Consider the following 14451-nt stretch of genomic DNA (forward strand, 5'->3'; position numbering starts at 1 on the left):
ATATCTGATGAAGTATGGGAGAACAGTCCTGTTCTATTAACAGCAGACACCATTTGATTCAATTTAAAGTGGTCCACTGTCTTCATTATTCAAAGGTCAGGCTGCAAAAAATTTACTCTGCTGTTTCCCCTTTGTGTGACAGATGTAAAGCCTCAGAGTACGTTGTTTTGTGCGTTATGGTCTTGCCCTCTTCTGACAGGATTCTGGTCCAAGATATTTGATTGGTACTCAAAGGCCTATACGCACTCCATCTCCCCTGATGGTGAACTGGCAATTCTTGGCTGCTCAAAAGCCTCTATGAGTCTCCCTAAAGCTACACAGTTGTCTCTCAGGTTAGGCATGAAAGTTGCCAAATGGCTCATTTTCTATGAGTGGAAATCACAAACTCCTTCATCATTTAAAAAGGTGGATTATGGACATGATATCTGTTATACAGACGGAAAATTTGATACTTTCTACAACAAACTCTTCCATTCGGTTTGCTGCCATCTCCTCATCCACTGTGGGACACTGCGTAAATGGCACCTTGCATGTTACAAACAGCAATTTTGATAATGCATCTTGTTTTGCCTTTTCGGTTTTTGGGTAGTGATGTGTGCACTGTTTCTTTCCGTTCCGTCTGGGCCTGTTCTGTTCTTTTCTTTGTTCAAAAACAAATTAAATAAATAAATTTAAAAAAATGATGACTTACTATGACTGGGAGGGGATGGGCTGGAGGTTAAAAGATGGGCTTATGACAAGAGCATCCTGGGTTCAATTCATTGAGACATGAATTTCACTAAGGTGCCCTTGGCAAAGTCCGAATTACAAAGTTGCTGCCAAAAAGGAAAGTTTTTAGCCTAATCTTAAAAGTAGAGAGGGTGTCTGTCTCCCTGATCTGAATTGGGAGCTGGTTCCACAGGAGAGGAGCCTAAAAGCTGAAGGCTCTGCCTCCCATTCTACTCTTACAAACCCTAGGAACTACAAGTAAGCCTGCAGTCTGAGAGCGAAGCGCTCTATTGGGGTGATATGGTACTATGAGGTCCCTAAGATAAGATGGGACCTGATTATTCAAAACCTTATAAGTAAGAAGAAGAATTTTAAATTCTATTCTAGAATTAACAGGAAGCCAATGAAGAGAGGCCAATATGGGTGAGATATGCTCTCTCCTTCTAGTCCCTGTCAGTACTCTAGCTGCAGCATTTTGAATTAACTGAAGGCTTTTCAGGGAACTTTTAGGACAACCTGATAATAATGAATTACAATAGTCCAGCCTAGAGGAAATAAATGCATGAATTAGTTTTTCAGCATCACTCTGAGACAAGACCTTTCTAATTTTAGAGATATTGTGCAAATGCAAAAAAGCAGTCCTACATATTTGTTTAATATGCACATTGAATGACATTAGTTACTTCATCCAAACCATCAACATGTTTATTAGACCCCATTCCTACCAGGCTGCTCAAGGAAGCCCTACCATTATTTAATGCTTCGATCTTAAATATGATCAATCTATCTTTGTTAGTTGGCTATGTACCACAGGCTTTTAAGGTGGCAGTAATTAAACCATTACTTAAAAAGCCATCACTTGACCCAGCTATCTTAGCTAATTATAGGCCAATCTCCAACCTTCCTTTTCTCTCAAAAATTCTTGAAAGGGTAGTTGTAAAACAGCTAACTGATCATCTGCAGAGGAATGGTCTATTTGAAGAGTTTCAGTCAGGTTTTAGAATTCATCATAGTACAGAAACAGCATTAGTGAAGGTTACAAATGATCTTCTTATGGCCTCGGACAGTGGACTCATCTCTGTGCTTGTTCTGTTAGACCTCAGTGCTGCTTTTGATACTGTTGACCATAAAATTTTATTACAGAGATTAGAGCATGCCATAGGTATTAAAGGCACTGCGCTGCGGTGGTTTGAATCATATTTGTCTAATAGATTACAATTTGTTCATGTAAATGGGGAATCTTCTTCACAGACTAAAGTTAATTATGGAGTTCCACAAGGTTCTGTGCTAGGACCAATTTTATTCACTTTATACATGCTTCCCTTAGGCAGTATTATTAGACGGTATTGCTTAAATTTTCATTGTTACGCAGATGATACCCAGCTTTATCTATCCATGAAGCCAGAGGACACACACCAATTAGCTAAACTGCAGGATTGTCTTACAGACATAAAGACATGGATGACCTCTAATTTCCTGCTTTTAAACTCAGATAAAACTGACGTTATTGTACTTGGCCCCACAAATCTTAGAAACATGGTGTCTAACCAGATCCTTACTGTGGATGGCATTACCCTGACCTCTAGTAATACTGTGAGAAATCTTGGAGTCATTTTTGATCAGGATATGTCATTCATATGGGTTCCGGAGCACAGCGGTGTTCTGCTGTATCTGTTAGCTGTTTGAACTGAGCTGTTTGAGTTCTTTGAATTAACAGTCTTTTTCAAGACTTTTTTACTTTTTTTAACTTTTTCACCGTGCTCCAACGCCTAAAGAAGACCTCTAACGGTCGAAGCATCGCGACGGAGCTCTTTTATCAGCTAACCTTCATCAGCGTTGGCAAGCTAACTAGCTTGCTAACGCTTTCGTTTTTATTTTTATTTATTTTTAGCACTGTTGTCGTGCTGCTCCACAGCCTGCCTAGTGGATTTTTATTTTATTTTAGCACTGTTGTCGTGCGTTACCTGTGCTGCTCCACAGCCTGTCCAGTGGATTTTTATTTTATTTTTAGCACTGTTGTCGTGCGTTGCCTGTGCTGCTCCACAGCCTGTCCAGTGGATTTTTATTTTATTTTTTACCACTGTTGTCGTGTGTTACCTGTGCTGCTCCACAGCCTGTCCAGTGGATTTTTATTTTATTTTTTGGCGCTGTTGTCGTGCGTTGCCTGTGCTGCTCCACAGCCTGTCCAGTGGATTTTTATTTTATTTTTAGCACTGTTGTCGTCTGTTACCTGTGCTGCTCCACAGCCTGTCCAGTGGATTTTTATTTTATTTTTAGCACTGTTGTCGTGCGTTGCCTGTGCTGCTCCACAGCCTGTCCAGTGGATTTTTATTTTATTTTTTACCACTGTTGTCGTGTGTTACCTGTGCTGCTCCACAGCCTGTTCAGTGGATTTTTATTTTATTTTTTAGCACTGTTGTCGTGCGTTACCTGTGCTGTTCCACAGCCTGTCCAGTGGATTTTTATTTTATTTTTTACCACTGTTGTCGTGTGTTACCTGTGCTGCTCCACAGCCTGTTCAGTGGATTTTTGTTTTGTGTTTTGGCACTGTTGTCGTGTGTTACCTGTGCTGCTCCACAGCCTGTTCAGTGGATTTTTATTTTATTTTTTACCACTGTTGTCGTGTGTTACCTGTGCTGCTCCGCAGCCTGTCCAGTGGATTTTTATTTTATTATTTTATTTTTATTTTTTATTTATTTATTTTTTTTTTTTTAGCACTGTTGTCGTGCGTTACCTGTGCTGCTCCACAGCCTGTCCAGTGGATTTTTATTTTTATTTTATTTTTTTGGGCGCTGTTGTCGTGCGTTACCTGTGCTGCTCCACAGCCTGTCTAGTGGATTTTTATTTGTTTTAGCACTGTTGTCGTGCGTTGCCTGTGCTGCTCCACAGCCTGTCCAGTGGATTTTATTTTTATTTATTTTATTTTTAGCACTGTTGTTGTGCGTTACCTGTGCTGCTCCACAGCCTGTCTAGTGGATTTTTATTTTATTTTAGCACTGTTGTCGTGCGTTACCTGTGCTGCTCCACAGCCTGTCTAGTGGATTTTTATTTTGTTTTAGCACTGTTGTCGTGCGTTGCCTGTGCTGCTCCACAGCCTGTCCAGTGGATTTTGATTTTATTTTTTTTGGCACTGTTGTCGTGTGTTACCTGTGCTGCTCCACAGCCTGTCTAGTGGATTTTTATTTTATTTTTTACCACTGTTGTCGTGTGTTACCTGTGCTGCTCCGCAGCCTGTCCAGTGGATTTTTATTTTATTTTTTAGCACTGTTGTCGTGCGTTACCTGTGCTGCTCCACAGCCTGTCCAGTGGATTTTTATTTTATTTTTTACCACTGTTGTCGTGCGTTACCTGTGCTGCTCCACAGCCTGTCCAGTGGATTTTTATTTTATTTTTTAGCACTGTTGTCGTGCGTTACCTGTGCTGCTCCACAGCCTGTCCAGTGGATTTTTATTTTATTTTTTACCACTGTTGTCGTGCGTTACCTGTGCTGCTCCACAGCCTGTCCAGTGGATTTTGATTTTGATTTTATTTTTTTGGGCGCTGTTGTCGTGCGTTACCTGTGCTGCTCCACAGCCTGTCCAGTGGATTTTTATTTAGCGCTGTTGTCGTGCGTTACCTGTGCTGCTCCACAGCCTGTCTAGTGGATTTTTATTTTGTTTTAGCACTGTTGTCGTGCGTTGCCTGTGCTGCTCCACAGCCTGTCCAGTGGATTTTTATTTTTATTTTATTTTATTTTTTAGCACTGTTGTTGTGCGTTACCTGTGCTGCTCCACAGCCTGTCTAGTGGATTTTTATTTTGTTTTAGCGCTGTTGTCGTGCGTTACCTGTGCTGCTCCACAGCCTGTCTAGTGGATTTTTATTTTGTTTTAGCACTGTTGTCGTGTGTTACCTGTGCTGCTCCACAGCCTGTCCAGTGGATTTTTATTTTGTTTTAGCACTGTTGTCGTGCGTTACCTGTGCTGCTCCACAGCCTGTCTAGTGGATTTTTATTTTGTTTTAGCACTGTTGTCGTGCGTTACCTGTGCTGCTCCACAGCCTGTCTAGTGGATTTTTATTTTGTTTTAGCACTGTTGTCGTGCGTTACCTGTGCTGCTCCACAGCCTGTCTAGTGGATTTTTATTTTGTTTTAGCACTGTTGTCGTGCGTTACCTGTGCTGCTCCACAGCCTGTCTAGTGGATTTTTATTTTGTTTTAGCACTGTTGTTGTGCGTTACCTGTGCTGCTCCACAGCCTGTCTAGTGGATTTCTATTTTGTTTTAGCACTGTTGTCGTGCGTTACCTGTGCTGCTCCACAGCCTGTCTAGTGGATTTTTATTTTGTTTTAGCACTGTTGTCGTGCGTTGCCTGTGCTGCTCCACAGCCTGTCCAGTGGATTTTTATTTTTATTTTATTTTATTTTTTAGCACTGTTGTTGTGCGTTACCTGTGCTGCTCCACAGCCTGTCCAGTGGATTTTTATTTTTATTTTATTTTATTTTTTAGCACTGTTGTTGTGCGTTACCTGTGCTGCTCCACAGCCTGTCTAGTGGATTTTTATTTTATTTTAGCACTGTTGTCGTGCGTTACCTGTGCTGCTCCACAGCCTGTCTAGTGGATTTTTATTTTGTTTTAGCACTGTTGTCGTGCGTTGCCTGTGCTGCTCCACAGCCTGTCCAGTGGATTTTTATTTTTATTTTATTTTATTTTTTAGCACTGTTGTTGTGCGTTACCTGTGCTGCTCCACAGCCTGTCTAGTGGATTTTTATTTTATTTTAGCACTGTTGTCGTGCGTTACCTGTGCTGCTCCACAGCCTGTCTAGTGTCGGATTCCCTGTTTGGGAATCCGCTAGCTTAGCGTAGCTACTAGCTCTTAGCCGTTTTAGCATGGCGGCTTCTCCTGTCTCTCCCGTACTTTTCTGCTCTGGGTGTGAAATGTTTAGTTATTCCTCGGCCTCTTTTAGCAGTAACGGTACATGTAATAAGTGCAGCTTATTCGTAGCTTTGGAGGCCAGGCTGGGCGAATTGGAGGCTCGGCTCCGCACCGTGGAAAATTCTACAGCTAGCCAGGCCCCTGTAGTCGGTGCGGACCAAGGTAGCTTAGCCGCCGTTAGTTCCCCCCTGGCAGACCCCGTGCAGTCGGGAAGGCAGGCTGACTGGGTGACTGTGAGGAGGAAGCGTAGCCCTAAACAGAAGCCCCGTGTACACCGTCAACCCGTTCACATCTCTAACCGTTTTTCCCCACTCGACGATACACTCGCCGAGGATCAAACTCTGGTTATTGGCGACTCTGTTTTGAGAAATGTGAAGTTAGCGACACCAGCAACCATTGTCAATTGTCTTCCGGGGGCCAGAGCAGGCGACATCGAAGGACATTTGAAATTGCTGGCTAAGGCTAAGCGTAAATTTGGTAAGATTGTAATTCACGTCGGCAGTAATGACACTCGGTTACGCCAATCGGAGGTCACTAAAATTAACATTGAATCGTGTGTAACTTTGCAAAAACAATGTCGGACTCTGTTGTTTTCTCTGGGCCCCTCCCCAATCAGACCGGGAGTGACATATTTAGCCGCATGTTCTCCTTGAATTGCTGGCTGTCTGAGTGGTGTCCAAAAAATGAGGTGGGCTTCATTGATAATTGGCAAAGCTTCTGGGGAAAACCTGGTCTTGTTAGGAGAGACGGCATCCATCCCACTTTAGAGGGAGCAGCTCTCATTTCTAGAAATCTGGCCAATTTTTTGGGATCCTCCAAACTGTGACTGTCTAGCGTTGGGACCAGGAGGCAGAGCTGTGGTCTTATACACCTCTCTGCAGCTTCTCTCCCCCTGCCATCCCCCTATTACCCCATACCCGTAGAGACGGTGCCTGCTCCCAGACCACCAATAACTAGCAAAAATCTATTTAAGCATAAAAATTCAAAAAGAAAAAATAATATAGCACCTTCAATTGCACCACAGACTAAAACAGTTAAATGTGGTCTATTAAACATTAGGTCTCTTTCTTCTAAGTCCCTGTTGGTAAATGATATAATAATTGATCAACGTATTGATTTATTCTGCCTAACAGAAACCTGGTTACAGCAGGATGAATATGTTAGTTTAAATGAGTCAACACCCCCGAGTCACACTAACTGTCAGAATGCTCGTAGCACGGGCCGGGGCGGAGGATTAGCAGCAATCTTCCATTCCAGCTTATTAATTAATCAAAAACCTAGACAGAGCTTTAATTCATTTGAAAGCTTGCATCTTAGTCTTGTCCATCCAAATTGGAAGTCCCAAAAACCAGTTTTATTTGTTATTATCTATCGTCCACCTGGTCGTTACTGTGAGTTTCTCTGTGAATTTTCAGACCTTTTGTCTGACTTAGTGCTTAGCTCAGATAAGATAATTATAGTGGGCGATTTTAACATCCACACAGATGCTGAGAATGACAGCCTCAACACTGCATTTAATCTATTATTAGACTCTATCGGCTTTGCTCAACACAGAGCAGAGTAGCTACCTAAACTCTGTAAGGGAGTTAGAGTATCTTCTCAATAGTTTTACATCCTCATTGAAGACAACTTTGGATGCTGTAGCTCCTCTGAAAAGGAGAGCTTTAAATCAGAAGTGTCTGACTCCGTGGTATAACTCACAAACTCGTAGCTTAAAGCAGATAACCCGTAAGTTGGAGAGGAAATGGCGTCTCACTAATTTAGAAGATCTTCACTTAGCCTGGAAAAAGAGTTTGTTGCTCTATAAGAAAGCCCTTCGTGAAGCTAGGACATCTTTCTACTCATCACTAATTGAAGAAAATAAGAACAACCCCAGGTTTCTTTTCAGCACTGTAGCCAGGCTGACAAAGAGTCAGAGCTCTATTGAGCTGAGTATTCCATTAACTTTAACTAGTAATGACTTCATGACTTTCTTTGCTAACAAAATTTTGACTATTAGAGAAAAAATTACTCATAACCATCCCAAAGATGTATCGTTATCTTTGGCTGCTTTCAGTGATGCCGGTATTTGGTTAGACTCTTTCTCTCCGATTGTTCTGTCTGAGTTATTTTCATTAGTTACTTCATCCAAACCATCAACATGCTTATTAGACCCCATTCCTGCCAGGCTGCTCAAGGAAGTCCTACCATTATTTAATGCTTCAATCTTAAATATGATCAATCTATCTTTGTTAGTTGGTTATGTACCACAGGCCTTTAAGGTGGCAGTAATTAAACCATTACTTAAAAAGCCATCACTTGACCCAGCTATCTTAGCTAATTATAGGCCAATCTCCAACCTTCCTTTTCTCTCAAAGATTCTTGAGAGGGTAGTTGTAAAACAGCTAACTGATCACCTGCAGAGGAATGGTCTATTTGAAGAGTTTCAGTCAGGTTTTAGAATTCATCATAGTACAGAAACAGCATTAGTGAAGGTTACAAATGATCTTCTTATGGCTTCGGACAGTGGACTTATCTCTGTGCTTGTTCTGTTGGACCTCAGTGCTGCTTTTGATACTGTTGACCATAAAATTTTATTACAGAGATTAGAGCATGTCATAGGTATTAAAGGCATTGCGCTGCGGTGGTTTGAATCATATTTGTCTAATAGATTACAGTTTGTTCATGTAAATGGGGAATCTTCTTCACAGACTAAAGTTAATTATGGAGTTCCACAAGGTTCTGTGCTAGGACCAATTTTATTCACTTTATACATGCTTCCCTTGGGCAGTATTATTAGACGGTATTGCTTAAATTTTCATTGTTACGCAGATGATACCCAGCTTTATCTATCCATGAAGCCAGAGGATACGCACCAATTAGCTAAACTGCAGGATTGTCTTACAGACATAAAGACATGGATGACCTCTAATTTCCTGCTTTTAAACTCAGATAAAACTGAAGTTATTGTACTTGGCCCCACAAATCTTAGAAGCATGGTGTCTAACCAGATCGTTACTCTGGATGGCATTTCCCTGATCTCTAGTAATACTGTGAGAAATCTTGGAGTTATTTTTGATCAGGATATGTCATTCAAAGCGCATATTAAACAAATATGTAGGACTGCCTTTTTGCATTTACGCAATATCTCTAAAATCAGAAAGGTCTTGTCTCAGAGTGATGCTGAAAAACTAATTCATGCATTTGTTTCCTCTAGGCTGGACTATTGTAATTCATTATTATCAGGTTGTCCTAAAAGTTCCCTAAAAAGCCTTCAGTTGGTTCAGAATGCTGCAGCTAGAGTACTGACGGGGACTAGCAGGAGAGAGCATATCTCACCCGTGTTGGCCTCCCTTCATTGGCTTCCTGTTAATGCTAGAATAGAATTTAAAATTCTTCTTCTTACTTATAAGGTTTTGAATAATCAGGTCCCATCTTATCTTAGGGACCTCATAGTACCATATTACCCCATTAGAGCGCTTCGCTCTCAGACTGCGGGCTTACTTGTAGTTCCTAGGGTTTGTAAGAGTAGAATGGGAGGCAGAGCCTTCAGCTTTCAGGCTCCTCTCCTGTGGAACCAGCTCCCAATTCAGATCAGGGAGACAGATACCCTCTCTACTTTTAAGATTAGGCTTAAAACTTTCCTTTTCGCTAAGGCTTATAGTTAGGGCTGGATCGGGTGACCCTGGACCATCCCTTGGTTATGTTGCTTTAGACGTAGACTGTGTTTCATAATTATTGTATGGCCTTGCCTTGCAATGTGGAGCGCCTTGGGGCAACTGTTTGTTGTGATTTGGCGCTATACAAGAAAAAAGTTGAGTTGATTGATTCAAAGCGCATATTAAACAAATATGTAGGACTGCTTTTTTGCATTTACGCAATATCTCTAAAATCAGAAAGGTCTTGTCTCAGAGTGATGCTGAAAAACTAATTCATGCATTTATTTCCTCTAGGCTGGACTATTGTAAATCATTATTATCAGGTTGTCCTAAAAGTTCCCTAAAAAGCCTTCAGTTAATTCAAAATGCTGCAGCTAGAGTACTGACGGGGACTAGAAGGAGAGAGCATATCTCACCCATATTGGCCTCTCTGCATTGGCGTCCTGTTAATTCTAGAATAGAATTTAAAATTCTTCTTCTTACTTATAAGGTTTTGAATAATCAGGTCCCATCTTATCTTAGGGACCTCGTAGTACCATATCACCCCAATAGAGCACTTCGCTCTCAGACTGCAGGCTTACTTGTAGTTCCTAGGGTTTGTAAGAGTAGAATGGGAGGCAGAGCCTTCAGCTTTCAGGCTCCTCTCCTGTGGAACCAGCTCCCAATTCAGATCAGGGAGACAGACACCCTCTCTACTTTTAAGATTAGGCTTAAAACTTTCCTTTTTGCTAAAGCTTATAGTTAGGGCTGGATCAGGTGACCCTGAACCATCCCTTAGTTATGCTGCTATAGACGTAGACTGCTGGGGGGTTCCCATGATGCACTGTTTCTTTCTCTTTTTGCTCTGTATGCACCAGTCTGCATTTAATCATTAGTGATCGATCTCTGCTCCCCTCCACAGCATGTCTTTTTCCTGGTTCTCTCCCTCAGCCCCAACCAGTCCCAGCAGAGGACTGCCCCTCCCTGGGCCTGGTTCTGCTGGAGGTTTCTTCCTGTTAAAAGGGAGTTTTTCCTTCCCACTGTAGCCAAGTGCTTGCTCACAGGGGGTCGTTTTGACCGTTGGGGTTTTACATAATTATTGTATGGCCTTGCCTTACAATATAAAGCGCCTTGGGGCAACTGTTTGTTGTGATTTGGCGCTATATAAAAAAATTGATTGATTGAATTGATTGATTGAAAAGAAACCTGGGGTTGTTCTTATTTTCTTCAATTAGTGATGAGTAGTAAGATGTCCTAGCTTTACGGAGGGCTTTTTTATAGAGCAACAGACTCTTTTTCCAGGCTAAGTGAAGATCTTCTAAATTAGTGAGACACCATTTCCTCTCCAACTTATGGGTTATCTGCTTTAAGCTGCGAGTTTGTGAGTTATACCACAGAGTCAGGCACTTCTGATTTAAAGCTCTCTTTTTCAGAGGAGCTACAGCATCCAAAGTTGTCTTTAATGAGGATGTAAAACTATTGACGAGATACTCTATCTCACTTACAGAGTTTAGGTAGCTACTCTGCACTGTGTTGGTATATGGCATTAGAGAACATAAAGAAGGAATCATATCCTTAAACCTAGTTACAGCGCTTTCTGAAAGACTTCTAGTGTAATGAAACTTATTCCCCAGTGCTGGGTAGTCCAGCAGAGTAAATGTAAATGTTATTAAGAAATGATCAGACAGAAGGGAGTTTTCAGGGAATACTGTTAAGTCTTCAATTTCCATACCATAAGTCAGAACAAGATCTAAGATATGATTAAAGTGGTGGGTGGACTCATTTACATTTTGAGCAAAGCCAATTGAGTCTAATAATAGATTAAATGCAGTGTTGAGGCTGTCATTCTCAGCATCTGTGTGGATGTTAATCGCCCACTATAATTTTCTTATCTGAGCTAAGCACTAAGTCAGACAAAAGGTCTGAAAATTCACAGAGAAACTCACAGTAACGACCAGGTGGACGATAGATAATAACAAATAAAACTGGTTTTTGGGACTTCCAATTTGGATGGACAAGACTAAGAGTCAAGCTTTCAAATGAATTAAAGCTCTGTCTGGGTTTCTGATTAATTAATAAGCTGGAATGGAAGATTGCTGCTAATCCTCCGCCCCGGCCCGTGCTACGAGCGTTCTGGCAGGTAGTGTGACTCGGGGGTGTTGACTCATTTAAACTAACATATTCATCCTGCTGTAACCAGGTTTCTGTAATGCAGAATAAATCAATATGTTGATCAATTATTATATCATTTACTAACAGGGACTTAGAAGAGAGAGACCTAATGTTTAATAGACCACATTTAACTGTTTTAGTCTGTGGTGCAGTTGAAGGTGCTATATTATTTTTTCTTTTTGAATTTTTATGCTTAAATAGATTTTTACTGGTTATTGGTGGTCTGGGAGCAGGCACCGTCTCTACGGGGATGGGGTAATGAGGGGATGGCAGGGGGAGAGAAGCTGCAGAGAGGTGTGTAAGACTACAACTCTGCTTCCTGGTCCCAATCCTGGATAGTCACGGTTTGGAGGATTTAAGAAAATTGTCCAGATTTCTAGAAATGAGAGCTGCTCCATCCAAAGTGGGATGGATGCCGTCTCTCCTAACAAGACCAGGTTTTCCCCAGAAGCTTTGCCAATTATCTATGAAGCCCACCTCATTTTTTGGACACCACTCAGACAGCCAGCAATTCAAGGAGAACCTGCGGCTAAACATGTCACTCCCGGTCCGATTGGGGAGGGGCCCAAGAATAAACTACAGAGTCAGACATTGTTTTTGCAAAGTTACATACCGATTCAATGTTAATTTTAGTGACCTCCGATTGGCGTAACCGGGTGTCATTACTGCCGACGTGAATTACAATCTTACCAAATTTACGCTTAGCCTTAGCCAGCAGTTTCAAATTTCCTTCAATGTCACCTGCTCTGGCCCCCGGAAGACAATTGACTATGGTTGCTGGTGTCACTAACTTCACATTTCTCAAAACAGAGTCGCTAATAACCAGAGTTTGATCCTCGGTGGGTGTGTCGCCGAGTGGGGAAAAACGGTTAGAAATGTGAACGGGTTGGCGGTGTACACGGGGCTTCTGTTTAGAACTATGCTTCTTCCTCACAGTCACCCAGTCGGCCTGCTTTCCCGGCTGCTCGGGATCTGCTGGAAGGGAACTAACGGCGGCTAAACTACCTTGGTCCGCACCGACTACAGGGGCCTGGCTAGCTGTAGAATTTTCCACGATGCGGAGCCGAGTCTCCAATTCGCCCAGCCTGGCCTCCAAAACTACGAATAAGCTACACTTATTACAAGTACAATTACTGCTAAAGGAGGCCGAGGAGTAAGTAAACATTTCACACCCAGAGCAGAAAAGTGCAGGAGAGACAGGAGAAGCCGCCATGCTAAACCGGCTAAGAGCTAGTAGCTGCGCTAAGCTAGCGGATTCCTAAAAACACACAAAGTGAATAATGTGTAAATAATTTAGAGGTGATTCAGCAGAGGGAGTGCTTTAGTTAAGGTACGTGAAGATTACACTGTGAAACAAATCCTTATCTATTTAACTAGATCAATCTAACTGCGCAGATTAAACAGCTAACAGATACAGCAAAACACCGCTGTGCTCCGGAACAGGAAGTGATACAATACCGCACTTGAGTCCACTTTTTGAATACCAGTTCACCAGGCTCTATGTGCAACCCAGCTCTGAAATAGGATGACAGTTGGCACTGACAGAAAAATTTCCTGTTAAATGAAAAACACACCTCTGACTAATTAAGCAAATAATCCAAACCCTCTGCATAGTGCGCCTGATTACGCACTCAGATAGCATGCATTATACACTGCAAATTGGAGATGGAAATGCCCCAAATGCTCTTCAACTGTGCACTATAGATAATCAAGATGGGCTCCTTAAAGTCTCAATCGTGTGAAAGATGCTTAATCACAGATGTGCATCTTGGACTGCAGATTCAGAACAAGCAATTGTTTATTTTAAAACACATTTGCTTTTATTTAATTTGTCCAGTGACAAAGGGTCCTCGCATGTAAAATCACAGCGTTGAGAGGCGAGGATACTGTGCAGACAGATGAGTCAGTATGCAGAGCTGAGTGGGAGCCTGCAAACTCCTCACTCAACAGCAGGTGAGCTTTATCAAAAGTCGTCTGTGCAGACAAAACATACAGCACCAAACAAGGACAACACTGTTCTAAAGTTGCACCCGTGCACCCAAACAGCACACGGCTGAGTTGGTAAAGGCTCTATGCCACTGCAAATAAGCTGTGATTTACATTCCAACATGCACGGGCCACATTTTCTCATTTATCTGTTATTTAGGCAAAATAAACTTTTCATTGTTTGGCTCCAAATAATGAGAGAAAGGCATCCGGCAAAAATAGATGTGAAGTGACAAATAGGATGATGCAAAGCAGACAGAGACAGAGGGTACATTTTCACTGACCGCATACGAGTTTGTGTACTGTCTGTTATTCAGTGCAGCAATTCCAAACCCATTGCATGACACTGATCTGTACCAGACTGGCTAATGATTGACCACATCATAAAGAAAGAATAAAAAATGGCACGTCATCTGTTTTTCTACCCGTAGGGAGGCTGATTTCAGTGCCGCCTGTCTTTTTTCACAAGATGTTTCTGCAGAGGCTCAATTCATCCAAGACGCGAAAGAGGTTTTGGAGTCGGAACTTTAATTCTCAACACCTGTGTTAGGCCGTACTCTATTTGTTCTAAAGAAAGTTCCCCAGCTCCCGCCGAGCAGCGGCCACCATATCATATAAGAGACAAGCAAGCCTGAGAGATCTGGTTCGACTTCTCTGCCAGCTGGAAGAATGTTTTTGTGACCCCATGAGGTTATTTTAGTTTATTGTCATTCCGAATTAATGTATTTAACTCTATGCTGCCCTATGACAAAATGTGTTGTAGATGTATATGAGAGTGTTTTAGTACACGTGGATATGGAGTAATGGTGCTGCGCCATCATATCGATTTCCAAATTCCAAGATTTTTTTCTTAACTTCATCAAAATTCACTGGTTTCAAGCCTCAGGCCATCACTTTTACCTGGTGCCATTATTTGGTGAAATCTCATGGACTGTCTACATCTCACGGTTGATTTTCCTTTGACACAAAAAAAAAGTTCATGCTAGTACAGAGACTGTACTATGAGATTAAGCCTCAAAACACTGAGCAGAAAAGTCAGGTGACAAGAATAAATACATTT

General features: G+C 41.8%; 1 protein-coding gene across 2 annotated transcripts in view; it reads right to left on the reverse strand.

Moving 5' to 3' along the window:
* The window catches only part of scube3 (signal peptide, CUB domain, EGF-like 3), a 316073-nt gene that overhangs the window by 38023 nt on the left and 263599 nt on the right, over positions 1 to 14451 (reverse strand). The gene's annotated exons all lie outside the window — the stretch shown is intronic.

This window comes from Thalassophryne amazonica, chromosome 6 (assembly GCF_902500255.1).
Source record: "Thalassophryne amazonica chromosome 6, fThaAma1.1, whole genome shotgun sequence".
Taxonomy (NCBI): Eukaryota; Metazoa; Chordata; class Actinopteri; order Batrachoidiformes; family Batrachoididae; genus Thalassophryne; species Thalassophryne amazonica.